Source organism: Schistocerca gregaria, chromosome X, assembly GCF_023897955.1.
Source record: "Schistocerca gregaria isolate iqSchGreg1 chromosome X, iqSchGreg1.2, whole genome shotgun sequence".
In the NCBI taxonomy this organism is placed as follows: domain Eukaryota; kingdom Metazoa; phylum Arthropoda; class Insecta; order Orthoptera; family Acrididae; genus Schistocerca; species Schistocerca gregaria.
The window spans coordinates 670403165-670417339 of NC_064931.1; the positions used below are offsets into that span (position 1 = coordinate 670403165).

The 14175-nt window shown below is 39.3% G+C and overlaps 1 long non-coding RNA gene across 1 annotated transcript; it reads left to right on the forward strand.

Annotated features, from left to right (window-relative positions):
- Positions 1 to 222: 222 nt before the first annotated feature.
- Positions 223 to 10037, forward strand: LOC126298856 (uncharacterized). The gene is made up of 2 exons (XR_007552690.1): positions 223 to 327; positions 8977 to 10037. It is a non-coding gene; the product is annotated as an uncharacterized LOC126298856 (long non-coding RNA).
- The last annotated feature ends 4138 nt before the right edge of the window (positions 10038 to 14175 follow it).

A 14175-nucleotide genomic window follows, 5' to 3' on the forward strand; every position in this document is an offset into this window, starting at 1 on the left:
ACATTATTTCCAACAGTCGTTGGGGTGTTATTCACTTTTCAACCTTTTTTTACAGCTGGCCACATGAAGCAGCTAAAATCTGGAGAGCACAGTGTCTCAAGCTAGACTGGACAGCTTTACTGTCCAGCATAACATCCAAGGAGACAAAGTGTTACGAACATTTTGTTTATAGACGTAAAGCTGAAAAACTATCAGAACACTGTCAGACTGTTTCAGCTTATCTGGGATAATATACTGTTGCTGCTTTATCACTTACGCTGCTGCGCAGGATTAGCTGAGAGGTCTAAGACGCTGCCGTCATGGACTGTGCGGCTGGTCCCGGTGGAGGTTAGAGTCTTCCCTCGTGTGTGTGTGTGTGTGTGTGTGTATGTGTGTGTGTGTGTGTGTGTGTGTGTGTGTGTGTGTCCGTCCTTAGGATAATTTAGGTTAAGTAGTGTGTAACCTTAGGAACTGGAGACCTTAGCAGTTAAGTCCCATAAGATTTCACACATTAATCAATCACTTCCCCCACCCCATGAACCATGGACCTTGCCATTGGTGGGGAGGCTTGCATGCCTCAGCGATACAGATAGCCGTACCGTAGGTGCAACCACAATGGAGGGGTATCTGTTGAGAGGACAGACAAACATGTGGTTCCTGAAGAGGGGCAGCAGCCTTTTCAGTAGTTGCAAGGGCAAGAGTCTGGATGATTGACTGATCTCGCCTTGTAACACTAACCAAAATGTCCTTGCTGTGCTGGTACTGTGAACAGCAAAAATCAAGGTGAAACTATGGCTGTAATTTTTCCCGAGGGTATGCAGCTTTACTGTATGGTTAAATGATGATGGCGTTCTCTTGGGTAAAATATTCCAGGGGTAAAATAGTCCCCCATTAGGATCTCCAGGCGGGGACTACTCAATAGGATGTTGTTATCAGGAGAAAGAAAACTGGCGTTCTACGGATCGGAGCGTGGAATGTCAGATCACTTAATCGTGCAGGTAGGTTAGAATATTTAAAAAGGGAAATGGATAGGTTAAAGTTAGCTATAGTAGGAATTAGTGAAGTTCGGTAGCAGGAGGGACAAGACTTTTGGTCAGGTGACTACAGGTTTATAAACACAAAATCAAATAGGGGTAATGCAGGAGTAGGTTTAATAATGAATAGGAAAATAGGAATGCAGGTAAGCTACTACAAACAGCATAGTGAATGCATTATTGTGGCAAAGATAGATACAAAGCCCATGCCTACTACAGTAGTACAAGTTTATATGCCAACTAGCTCTGCAGATGACGAAGAAATTACAGAAATGTATGATGAAATAAAAGACATTATTCAGATAGTGAAGGGTGACGAAAATTTAAGAGCCATGGGTGACTGGAATTCGGTAGTAGGAAAAGGGAGAGAAGAAAACGTAGTAGGTGAATATGGATTGGGGCTAAGAAGTGAAAGAGGAAGCTGCCTGGTAGAATTTTGCACAGAGCACAACTTAATCATAGCTAACACTTGGTTCAAGAATCATAAAAGAAGGGTGTATACATGGAAGAAGCCTGGAGATACTGACAGGTTTCAGATAGATTATATAATGGTAAGACAGAGATTTAGGAACCAGGCTTTAAATTGTAAGACATTTCCAGGGACAGATGTCGACTCTGACCACAATCTATTGGTTATGATCTGTAGATTAAAACTGAAGAGACTGCAAAAAGGTGGGAATTTAAGGAGATGGGACCTGGATAAACTGACTAAATCAGAGGTTGCACAGAGTTTAAGGGAGAGCATAAGGGAACAATTGACAGGAATGGGGGAAATAAATACAGTAGAAGAAGCATGGGTAGCTTTGAGGAATGGAATAGTGAAGGCAGCAGACGATCAAGTAGGTAAAAAGATGAGGGCTAGTAGAAATCCATGGGTAACAGAAGAGATACTGAATTTAATTGATGAAAGGAGAAAATATAAAAATGCAGTAAATGAAGCAGGCAAAAAGGAATACAAACGTCTCAAAAATGAAATCGACAGGAAGAGCAAAATGGCTAAGCAGGGATGGCTATAGGACAAATGTAAGGATGTAGAGGCTTATCTCACTAGGGGTAAGATAGATACTGCGTACAGGAAAATTAGAGAGACCTTTGGAGATAAGAGAACCACTTTCATGAACATCAAGAGCTCAGATGGAAACCCAGTTCTGAGGAAAGAAGGGAAAGCAGAAAGGAGGAAGGAGTATATAGAGGGTCTAGACAAGGGCGATGTGCTTGAGGACAATATTATGGAAATGGAAGAGGATGTAGATGAAGATGATATGGAAGATAGAATACTGTGTGAAGAATTTGACAGAGCACTGAAAGACCTGAGTCGAAACAAGGCCTCCGGAGTAGACAACATTCCATTAGAACTACTGATGGCCTTGGGAGAGCCATTCCTGACAAAACTCTACCATCTTGTGAGCAAGATGTATGAAACAGGCGAAATACCCTCAGACTTGAAGAAGAATATAATAATTCCTATCCAAAAGAAAGCAGGTGTTGACAGATGTGAAAATTACCGAACTATCAGTTTAATAAGTCACAGCTGCAAAATACTAACACGAATTCTTTACAGATGAATGGAAAAACTGGTAGAAGCCGACCTCGGCAAAGATAAGTTTGGATTCCATAGAAGTGTTGGAACACGTGAGGCAATACTGATCCTACGACTTATCTTAGAAAATAGATTAAGGAAAGGCAAACCTACGTTTCTAGCATTTGTAGACTTAGAGAAAGCTTTTGACAATATTGACTGGAATACTCTCTTTCAAATTCTAAAGGTGGCAGGGGTAAAATACAGAGAGCGAAAGGCTATTTACAATTTGTACAGAAACCAGTTATGAGTCGAGGGACATGAAAGGGAAGCAGTGGTTAGGAAGGGAGTGAGACAGGGTTGTAGCCTCTCCCCGATGTTATTCAATCTGTATATTGAGCAAGCAGTAAAGGAAACAAAAGAAAAATTTGGAGTAGGTATTAAAATTCATGGAGAAGAAGTAAAAACTTTGAGGTTTGCCGATGACATTGTAATTCTGTCAGAGACAGCAAAGGACTAGGAAGAGCAGTTGAACGGAATGGACAGTGTCTTAAAAGGAGGATATAAGATGAACATCAACAAAAACAAAACGAGGATAATGGAATGTAGTCGAATTAAATCGGGTGATGCTGAGGTAATTAGAATAGGAAATGAGACACTTAAAGTAGTAAAGGAGTTTTGCTATTTGGGGACCAAAATAACTGATGGTGGTCGAAGTAGAGAGGATATAAAATGTAGACTGGCAATGGCAAGGAATGTGTTTCTGAAGAACAGAAATTTGTTAACATCGAGTATAGATTTAAGTGTCACGAATTCGTTTCTGAAAGTATTTGTATGGAGTGTAGCTATGTATGGAAGTGAAACATGGACGATAACTAATTTGGACAAGAAGAGAATAGAAGCTTTCGAAATGTAGTGCTACAGAAGAATGCTGAAGATAAGGTGGATTGATCACATAACTAATGAGGAAGTATTGAAAAGGATTGGGGAGAAGAGGAGTTTTTGGCACAACTTGACTAGAAGAAGGGATCGGTTGGTAGAACATGTTCTGAGGCATCAAGGAATCATCAATTTAGTATTGGAGGGCAGCATGGAGGGTAAAAATCATAGAGGGAGACCAAGAGATGAATACACTAAGCATATTCAGAAGGATGTAGGTTGCGGTAGGTACTGGGAGATGAAGAAGCTTGCACAGGATAGAGTATCGTGGAGAGCTGCATCAAATCAGTGTCAAGAGTGAAGACCACAACAACAATCAATCACTTATGCTTATGTGCTATGTTGAATGAAAATACATTATTCAGTATGCACAAATGAATTAAAACTTACCATGATGATATTATAAAAAGTCTTTTTTTTTAATAGAACAAAGATTCCCAAATTGTCACGGACTACTAGACTATCACACACGTAAATGGGCTGTCTATATGTTCAGTCCACTGTCATACTGAAGTAGCGTTAAAGATTAAAACGATGCATAACAAAATCCAGTTACAAATCTTTGAGTACCACAATTATGCAAATACAATTGACACAAGAAGAAAAAGTAGGCACTAACAAGGGTGCAGTTAAAGTTTTCACCCTCAGATCTATGGGGCACCGATTCAAGGTTGCAACAAAACTTGTGGGGGAGAAGTTGGCTTAGGATTTCTTTACTGAGTGTCGATCTGCTTGCTAGAGGCTCATCCACAGAAGAGGATAAAATCCTGTCTACAACAAGATTAGAACCGAAAACTAATGCACTCTTCGCTTAAAGGGTGAACACTTTACTGCTACATTGGCATACAACTCCGTCAAACAGTGGCTTCCTTGTTTCCCATTTATGGCCAAGACAGAATTCGCAGCGTAAGTACCGAAGTAAGCTGCAGATTCTGTGGAACGAGCTTCCTGGATTCAAAACCATAATACTGCTACCTCTGTGTCATCCCTGAAGTGAGTTTAGCCTAATACAAAATATTTATTGTAAATGAGAAGAAATTATTGAGAAATTTACCATGATAATTCTGAACCAAATTAGGATGTAAATCGATGGTAAAATAGTTGACAAACGGTCTAAAATGTTGTCAATTCTGCATTAGACAAGCGATAGGCAGAAAATGGATGCTCAGCCAATGTGAATCTTTAGATGGCTGGCAATGGCAACGATGTGGCATCGTCGGCTACCACTACAGTGATTGGGAGCAGAAGTACCAAATAGGCCAATAAGTTTAATTAGCATTTCTGTGACTGGTTTAGTGTAGTTACAAATAATATCCAGATACACAGACTGGGACTCGAACATCATAAATGAACAGGGAACATTATTTGGAAAGTTGCCGTTTCTGTACCTATCGTAGATATTTTTGTATTTCTGCATTAAGCACAGTAAAATTAACTGGAACCGATTCTCTTTATCATCACCAGATGCTATTAATATTATGAGTAAGTAACATTCATTCCAATACTATGTACTTCAAAACATTTTTCCTTAAGCAGAACTTTCATTCATTCCATAAAAACCAGATAGAGGATTGTCAGCCAACTTAAGACAGAGAGGAATCAAAATTACTAGAATATGTTATACCAAGCAAACATGCCACAGAATTCCCATGCAGTATCTCACAGTTGGCACTTTTAAGTGTGTAGCTTATTTCTCGGTTACTTCACACTAACGACCCCTCTAGGCTATCACAACATTCATATGTGGATTGTCGAGGTATAATTGTTAAAACAGATTGCTATTTTAAATGTTATGGCACTGGTGACCAGATCTGATTCGGTGGACAACGCTAACTGCAATTTAATTTCATCTTGGAGATTATTGCTCATCGGCTCTTGCTCACTTAAAAAGTTGAGGGTCACATAAATAGGGTAAAACCAGAAGGACAAATAGGTATAGAGACTAGGCACCTCACTCCTTATAGGACTATGGCCTAACATGAATGACTGAAGCATTACCAAGTCAACGAATTCGGATGAAATGACATTGATGAAATAAATTAAACATTTTGAGATGAAACCTAAATCATTTCTTACATAAGTATTTCAGTTATGAACTTGCCACTAGACTGCTAAATGCCAAATACGTGTAACTGAAGATTTTATTCGAGTCGCTCGAAATGGGTATTTCCACCACCACCCAATACTGTCGACATTCTAATACCGTTGCGATGCAGTTTCCAACTAGCACTGTAAAATTTCATTGAAAAGCTCAGTTTTGGGAAGAGTGTCAACAAGGGAGAATAAAGAAGTCCACAAATAGCAGGAAATGAAATATCACTTTCCATGGAATAAATACGGAAAAATCTTAGTTAAACAAGCATAATTAAATCGTAATTATGCTGAAGGATGCAGGACGTGGTGCATAATTTCCGTAGTATATTAGTTCCTATGTTTCTGCTGCGGTAATACTCCAAGAAGTCAGTGTACCATTCACTAGCGTGGAACTACAGCAGCAGTTTCATGGGAGGATGTCTCACAAAAGGAAGCCTCATTAGGTCGCTGTCTGACAGTCAGAACTACACGTGGTGAAAGGTCAAAAATTAATGGACACTTATTTTGACTTCAGTGCGAACACTTGGTTGGTTCTGAGAAAGGGACTGCCAAATTTTGGACACAACTGCATCAGTTTACCCACATGGTGTAATACCAAGCTAGTTGGTAGAGTAGTGGCTGGCAGCACAGGTTTTACCTTTTAGGCTCCATGTTGAAATCCAGTCGAACGTTATCTTTTTCCTTTTGTTGTCGCAGACGTATGTCAGGCCATTGACATCAATACTTTTACGACATCGAGAAATACAATGGAATTATGTGCAAAATAATTAAGCATATTAAACATCAAAATTAGATTTCATCACGTATCCTACATATCCTTACATAACTTAACAGTAATTGGAAATGAAAACACAAATTATAGTACATCAGTTTTTGCTTTATTTTTACTTTTATACTGCAAGAGAACCAATGGTTCATAGAATAAAAAATCTGTGCCACAGTCTCATTCTTTAATGTGATTATCACCAGGAAAAGCAGCTCCATTATCATTCTAAACATCTTGCAATGTGGTTATGGTTGCCATACGCCACGGATTTCACGGACATTCCTTAATTTAGGGTAAATGAAAACGTCTGGGCCGAAAAGGCAAATGTCCACGATATTTGCTGGATTTGAAGTCAACTTCCGGTAATATCAAAAATTGCTGTCAAAGAAGCATCAATATGTTATCTTTTTGCCTTCACATTATATAAAATCCAAACAACAGCACAGGTTTCGAGATATGGAAACAATGGGCAGTCAGGCTCAGGCGTACGGTACATCCTGTTCGATTTGCAAGATTGTGAGTTGTCGATAAAGTGGGCGGTCAGTCATCTCTGGCAATGAAGAGTATTATCCTCTTTGATTAGCTTGTTGAATTTTCGCATGGTTTGTTGTGCTTGCAATTTCATTGTGTTGTGTTGTATTAAATAGTTGTTATTATTTGCCTGGTGGTTTAATAATGTCGGCTAGACGGAAGGTTAAGTACAGGGAGGAATATACTGAACAGTTTCAATGTATAAAGCGAGGAAGAACTGAATACGAAGCTTTCTGCAAAATTTGCGGGTGAGTAACACTACGATTATACACAGGCCCATTGAAATCGTTGTTTTCCTAGAAAAATTATTCTATTATACGTTTTTTCTCTTCACAGTTCCTACATTTCAATCAGTAATGGAGGTAGACGTGATATAAACGACCACGTGCAATCGAAAAAGCATGAGACGGCAGTGGGTTCATTATACAGATGGTAATAAAGTAGCTGCAGCAGAAGTTGCATTGGCATTTCACTGTGTCAAGCACCATCATCTATACAACTCAAGTTCTTGCACATCAAAAATTCTCTCCCACGTTTTTAGTGACTCAAAAGTTGCAGTAAACTCCTCCAGCGGCAAAACTAAAATAGAAGCCATCGTTAAAAAGTGATATCACCGTTCATTGAAGACAGAACAAGGAACAGTCTATCGAAGGCCAATTATGTTAGTATTAGCACTGATGCTAGCAACCACAAGTATTTGAAAATATTTCCTGTTCTTGTGCAGTATTTTGATTATGACGAAGGTGTCCAAAGTAGAGTGTTAACTTTAAATGAATGGGTCAGTGAGGATTCTAGTACAATAACTGAGTGTGTATACAGTGCCATTTTACGACATGGGCTTAGTGATAAGGTATCTGCTTTTGGTGGAGATAACACAAATACTAACTTTGGGGGTTTGCGAGAAAAGGAGAAAACAATGTGTACAAGAAACTTCAGAAGAAACTGAATAGGGAAATTTTAGGAGTAGGTTGTCCAGCTTATATTTTGCATAATGCAATTCATACTGGTGCAGATGTCCTCTCTTATGATATGAGAGCATTATCATAAAGGTTTTTAATTATTTCTCCATATACATGGTGTCGCAGCTATCTTGTCCACCCAAAATATCTCTGGAACAATAACAGCTATTGGAAAACGACTTTCACCAGTATCAATGTAGGGAGGGCTGGGGCCCATGAATGTACATATTTGGAAACATTCTAAAATGAAAGCATGTGTGTTTTTTAACACAAACTTATGTATTTTTTTTTTTTAAATGGACCTCCTGTATTTTTTCTTCAGCAATCCATAGCATGACAAAGCACATACACAATGGTGTTGATTGCATCGCAATATTCCCATTACATCCCGAGATATTGAGACGTGAAGTTGATGCTTGAAACACCCGACATGCACTGCTAGAGCATGTCCTGAGGGTCAGGCGTGAACCGCATGCTGCCTGTAATCGCAATGTGATTGACATGTGTAATCACACCTCCATACTTATCAAGAGGTCCAAAACGAATAATACGGTCTGCTGCCATCAACTCTCAGAAGCACATAATGGTTTCCCTCTTGCATGTTTTACGTATCTACTTACACAATATGAACAAGTACCAACTTGTGTGCACCCGTCAGCTTGTCTTATTTATCCTGCACACCCAAAATAAGTTTTGTCTAATGCATTATATGACCCATTGTGCCTGGCTCTACCTAGTCAAGAGTCCACCGTAGTTCCTACTACTCCCACAGTTACCACTTCGCCTTGTTTATGATTTGCGACCCATGCAAACTCCTGTACTCCACCACCCTCTGAGCATCCCATTTGTTGTTGGTTTGGCATGCAGTACACCGCTTGTCAGTGTAGTTGTGCATCAGAGTAATCAAGTGATGGCACAGAGGTAGTACACATTGTGAATAAACGTTTTGTTGTGGAACTTATACTGTACAGTATAATGTACACACACGAAGATATGGTAGAAATGCTGCTGATCTATAGAGAATGTACGTTTGACGGGAAATAAGCTATGAGATTGCTTGTTTGTTGATAGTACTGTTAGCGAACACTATGATTATTAAGTTAATATGTCTGTTTTCTACCCTACTCTACATACCTGTACTGTACCCTGTTGTAGGTGGGCAAAATGCTGTTCAGGCAGAATGACTGTACAGAAGACGATTCCCTGACAAGCCATCGCCTTAGCGCCGGATGTTTGGTCGTCTCACATCTCGTCTACGTGAAATGGGAAGCTTAAATCCAAGACCTCGACATCATCCTAGAACACGCACAGATGAATGTGTTGAAGTTGTGTGCTTGCTACCATAGCTGTGAATCCTCAAATCAACACATGTCAAATTGAACATGAAGTTGGTGTGTTGAAATCAAGTGCACAGCGTATTCTTAAACGTCATAAATTTCATCCTTACTATGTTCATTTACACCAGGATCTTCATGAAAATGATGTCCGCAATAGGGTAACATTTTGTCGGTGGGCTTAGCAAAAACTTCTGACAAATCCAAATTTTTTTGCAGATGTTCTCTTTACCGACGAGGCATCATTCTGCAACAAAGGAATTGTCAATATGGGGAATATGCATTATTGGTCCACAGACAATCCAAAATGGCTCCGTCAGGTAGAGCATCAACGTGTGTGGAAAGTTAATGTTTGGTGTGGGATTGGAGAATGGTCATGTGGTATCAGCATGATGGATACCCTGCACATAACACCTTACGAGCATGACAACTTCTGAACCGTAAGTTCCCTGGTAGGTGGATTGGACGAGGTGGCCCAGTTGGGTGGCCTGCCCGATCTCCGGACCTTACACCACTGGATTATTTTCTTTGGAGAGCAGTGAAGGATGCTGTTTACCAACATGAACCAACAACACCAGAGGACATGAAGCAATGCATTATTGATGCTTGTAGAGCCATCAAAGAGGAAACAGTAGCACAAAGTAGTGCATCCTTCATCCGCAGAGTGACCCTATGTATGCAAGCCAATGGGCATCACTTTGAGCATGAGATGTAAACGCTGTGTTTAGTATGTAGTGCTGGTATCACAGTGGAAGTTTCTACAAAGGGCCATTTTATCCAGTGATGTTAAGAAACATTTGTTTGCAACAATTTGTCATTTAAAGCATTAGATAAACATAACATTGCTAATTATGTGATAATAAAACTAATTGGTTAAACGTGTTTACATTTATCTTCTATGTCCTACCTGAACTTCCCAAATCAAAACATTTTTACCGAAACAACGGTAAAACTTGTAGTCCACTTGCTCGTTTCACTAAAACCATGAACGTGAATTTTACTATTACGAGTGAATGATTAACTGTCACTTGCGCTAGCTCTACAGTAAAGTAAAGTTTTAACATTGAACGGCATTACCTTTTTAGTAACGGATTAACGATGAGCAAAGTTAACTTTGTGACTAACGTTGTGGTACACAGATATGTTACAGACCCGCATCACCCCTAGCCTATGGGATAGATACCTGCTGGAATGTACGACGTTAATGCAGGATGGCAGCAGACCGTATTATTCATTTCGGACCTCTTGATAAGTATGGAAGTGTGATTACACATGTCAATCACATCGTGATTACAGGCAGCATGGGGTTCATGCCTAAGCCTAGGACGTGCTCTAGCAGCGGATGTCGGGTGTTTCAAGCGTCAACTTCGCGTCTCAATATCTCGGGATGTAATGGGAATATTGCGATGCAATCATCGCATTGTTTGTGCTTTGCCTTGCTATGGATTGCTGAAGAAAAAATATAGGAGGTCCATTTAAAAAAAAAAAAAAAAGTTTGTGTTAAAAAACACATATGATTTCGTTTTAGAATGTTTCCAAATATGTACATTCATGGGCCCCAGCCCTACATTGATGCCGATGAAAGTCGTTTTCCAATAGCTGTTATTGTTCCAGAGATATTTTGGGTGGACAAGATAGCTGGGACACCCTGTATACTGTTCGTGTAGCATCACTAAAAGAATTTTCAGAATTTGATGATATGACACATAAGGACCTACTTAGACATGTAACAACCATGTGACTCACCATGTTTCCTTTGCACACACCATGAGTCAATGTCAATAATGTACAGAAACAACTCCATTTTTAGGGGCCATACTTCTGTTAGAAGAAATGGAATAGTTAGTAGATTGCATTGTTGTCCATCTGTCTGTATGACGGAATGACTGATAAGACCCCTTTTATCAGGAATGGGTAGAGATAACAAAATGAAATTTGTCAGGTACTAATTTCCACAGTTCCTCAGTGACATAAATAATTTAAGCTTCTAAGTCAATGCAGTCAAAAGACATGGAAATGCACGTAAATTATGTATATACTAGCAAACTTATTGACCGAAACTTGAAAATTAATTATCCATGTGTATATCAGATGCAGTGGTTTAGTAGTTAGCTGGCATGGTAGCTCAGTGTGTTCAGTCAGAGAACTGGCTGTTCTCTGTAATAAAAAAACTGAGTCACAGGATCAACAATGAACTTCAATGGGCGTCATGGGGCATCCACCACGACCAAATGCAATGAACAAAAAAAGAAAAGGAAAGGGTTTGTGTGCAAAGAGAGAGATTGCAGGATCGAATCTCGGTGAAATGGCGGAGGTCTCAGTTACAGTTTTAACCTAGTCTTTCCCTCCAAATGACGTGAGGAGTCGCCAAAAGCAAAACGTGGTTCAGATTCCACGTTAAACTGACGGTTCTCTTTCCCCATTTGGATAACTGGTATAAGTTAGAGAGATGCAAGTCATTGAAGTGGGGTCCAGTAGCATGGGCGCTCCTCGTACTTGTCTGGCTTTTTACATAAGGTAGCGAAACTTCGTCTAAAAGCAGACAGTAGATTTCTTCGTTTCAGTTGGCCGACAGCTATTTCTATAGCTTTCTCACCAGAAAACGATAGTATTCTCTTACTAGAGATGTGATACATTGTGTTTGATCCGTACATATAACTAAATCATGATGGACTCTAGTATTTGCACTGGAGGTATGAAGCTGAAAGCTATTGCTGTTGCCAGTAATTCATGAAATGTAAACTAGTTATTGATGCTGATGTATTTGGTGACATGACACTTCAGAATTCTATGTTCCCCCTTGAATGAATCACACCAGGTGTTTTAGGGTTTGAATTAAAAACTTTCTAACAGCAATGAGGCTGCTGCAGTTACTGCCCACAGCCACACTGCCTGTGTAGTAAGCACATGGCCATTGTTTCTAGCTACGTAAAATAATCGAACTTGTGTGAATCAATCATTTTATACTTATCTTGAGTCAGTCCTCCACTTGTTACATGGATCCTCCTTTGTGACAGCTGTTTGGTATGTGTGAGCTTGTGCACTCATACGCAGCCCAGTATGGATTACCACTTTCCAAACAACTGTTACTAACAGTTTTTTGTTTTTTTTGTCTGCAAGACATCAGTGGCAAATGTAGTCCTCGAGTCCAACAAGATGTAAACCAACCAATGGTATGGCGTCATAATGTGTATGCAGCATGTACAAAATCTACAAAGCTGATAAAAAATACCTGCCATCAGTCTTAGGACATTTTAAGAATTACATTCTCCCATTGTAAAACTGCCCTAGTCTCACAGCAGAGCAAACGGAAATCACAAGTAAAAGTGACGAAATTATGTTCCTAACGATACATTAAAGAAATTAGCTGTAGCCTATGTGCTGTCACATCTTACTTGTGATGCTTCGATTTCTTATGCTCTCAATGATTTTATATTAGAGATCACTCTGTGAGGATACTATGGTTCTCTTGAAATATTAAAGTAAAAATTGAAGCAAAATTTGGTCTACTAGAGTTTATTTGTTTTTTTTTGTCTATTACTGTTAGTTACATAAAGTTATCTAAAACTTGTGATGATAAAATCTCATTTTAATAATACTTTGAATTCTTAATTAGGCCGGCCAGTGTGGCCGAACGGTTCTAGGCACTACAGTCTGGAACCGCTGGACCGCTATGGTCGCAGGTTTGAATCCTGCCTTGCGCATGGATGTGTGTGATGTTCTTAGGTTAGTTAGGTTTAAGTAGTTCTAAGTTCTAGGGACTGATGACCTCAGATTTTAAGTCCTATAGTGCTCAGAGCCATTTGAATGATTTTGTAAAGAATTCCATTGTATTTCTTGATGCCACAAAAATATATTGTCATTGATCTCGCATACTTCCACGGCAGCAAGAGGAAAATAATAATGTAATAAGATTGGATTTAAACATGGAGCACAAAAATTTGAACCTGTGTTGTTAGCCACTACGCTACCAGCTTCCACAGTACAACAGCAGGTGTGCAAACTGACACAGTAGCTCCTAAACTTTATCACTTTATTGGAAACTATTGAGTGTTGGCACCTCAGACATAATAATTTTCCTTTTTCCTTTTTTTTTTTTTTTTTTTTTTTTTTGGACCAGGTTTCACCAAGCAAAGTTTACACTGTGTCAGGGGGCGACCTATTTCGGTCCTTGCTTGTGAGAGATAGTTTCAGAAAACTGCTGATATGACACTAAGTCTGAATATGGAGTTGTTTCAGAATTTTTGCAACACTCCATATGGGCCCCAAAAGTTGGTCTTAAGCTACTAATACATAATTAGGCTTTTTAAAGTAAGACTAAACTGTATAAATTCTATGAAAACTGAAATGTTTTATTTCCTGCAACTTATGGACTTTATTCTCTCTTTTTGACTCTCATCTTAAAACTGAGCTTTTCGGCGAAATTGTAGAGTGCTAGGTGGGGATGGCAGTGGATCGGTACTGGAATGATAACAGTATTGGGTGATGGACAATCCCCCCTGCCACCTTGAGTTACCAAAGTGTTTCAAACAACTCAAATAAGTGTTGACTTACACATGTGTGGCGTTGACCTGTGTAGGGGTGATACAAAAATAATACTATTATTATGGAACAAATGATTTAGGTTTCATCTCAGAATGTTTAATATATTTTAACAATGTCATTTCATCTAAATACTACTACTACCAGTAGTAGTAGTAGTAGTAGTAGTAGTAGTAGTAGTAGTGTAAAATATGTTTCTGTACAGCTTGTTAGTGTGGGTTACCTGCATACATTCAGGGGCAAACCTATTGTTCTCCTTTCACTGATAGGTACTTAACCTGTTGTTCTGCGAAGAGGATTAAGAGCCCCTGGGGATAATCTATCCTTTCGATTGACAGGCACTTAACCTATTATTCCTCCTCCTCATCCAACTCCTCCTCCTTCCCCATCCCTCAGGGAACACCCCTTCCTAATACAAGCATACTTCAGATATCAATTTGATTGTCTTATCAATTAAATCGACCAATTAATGAAATCC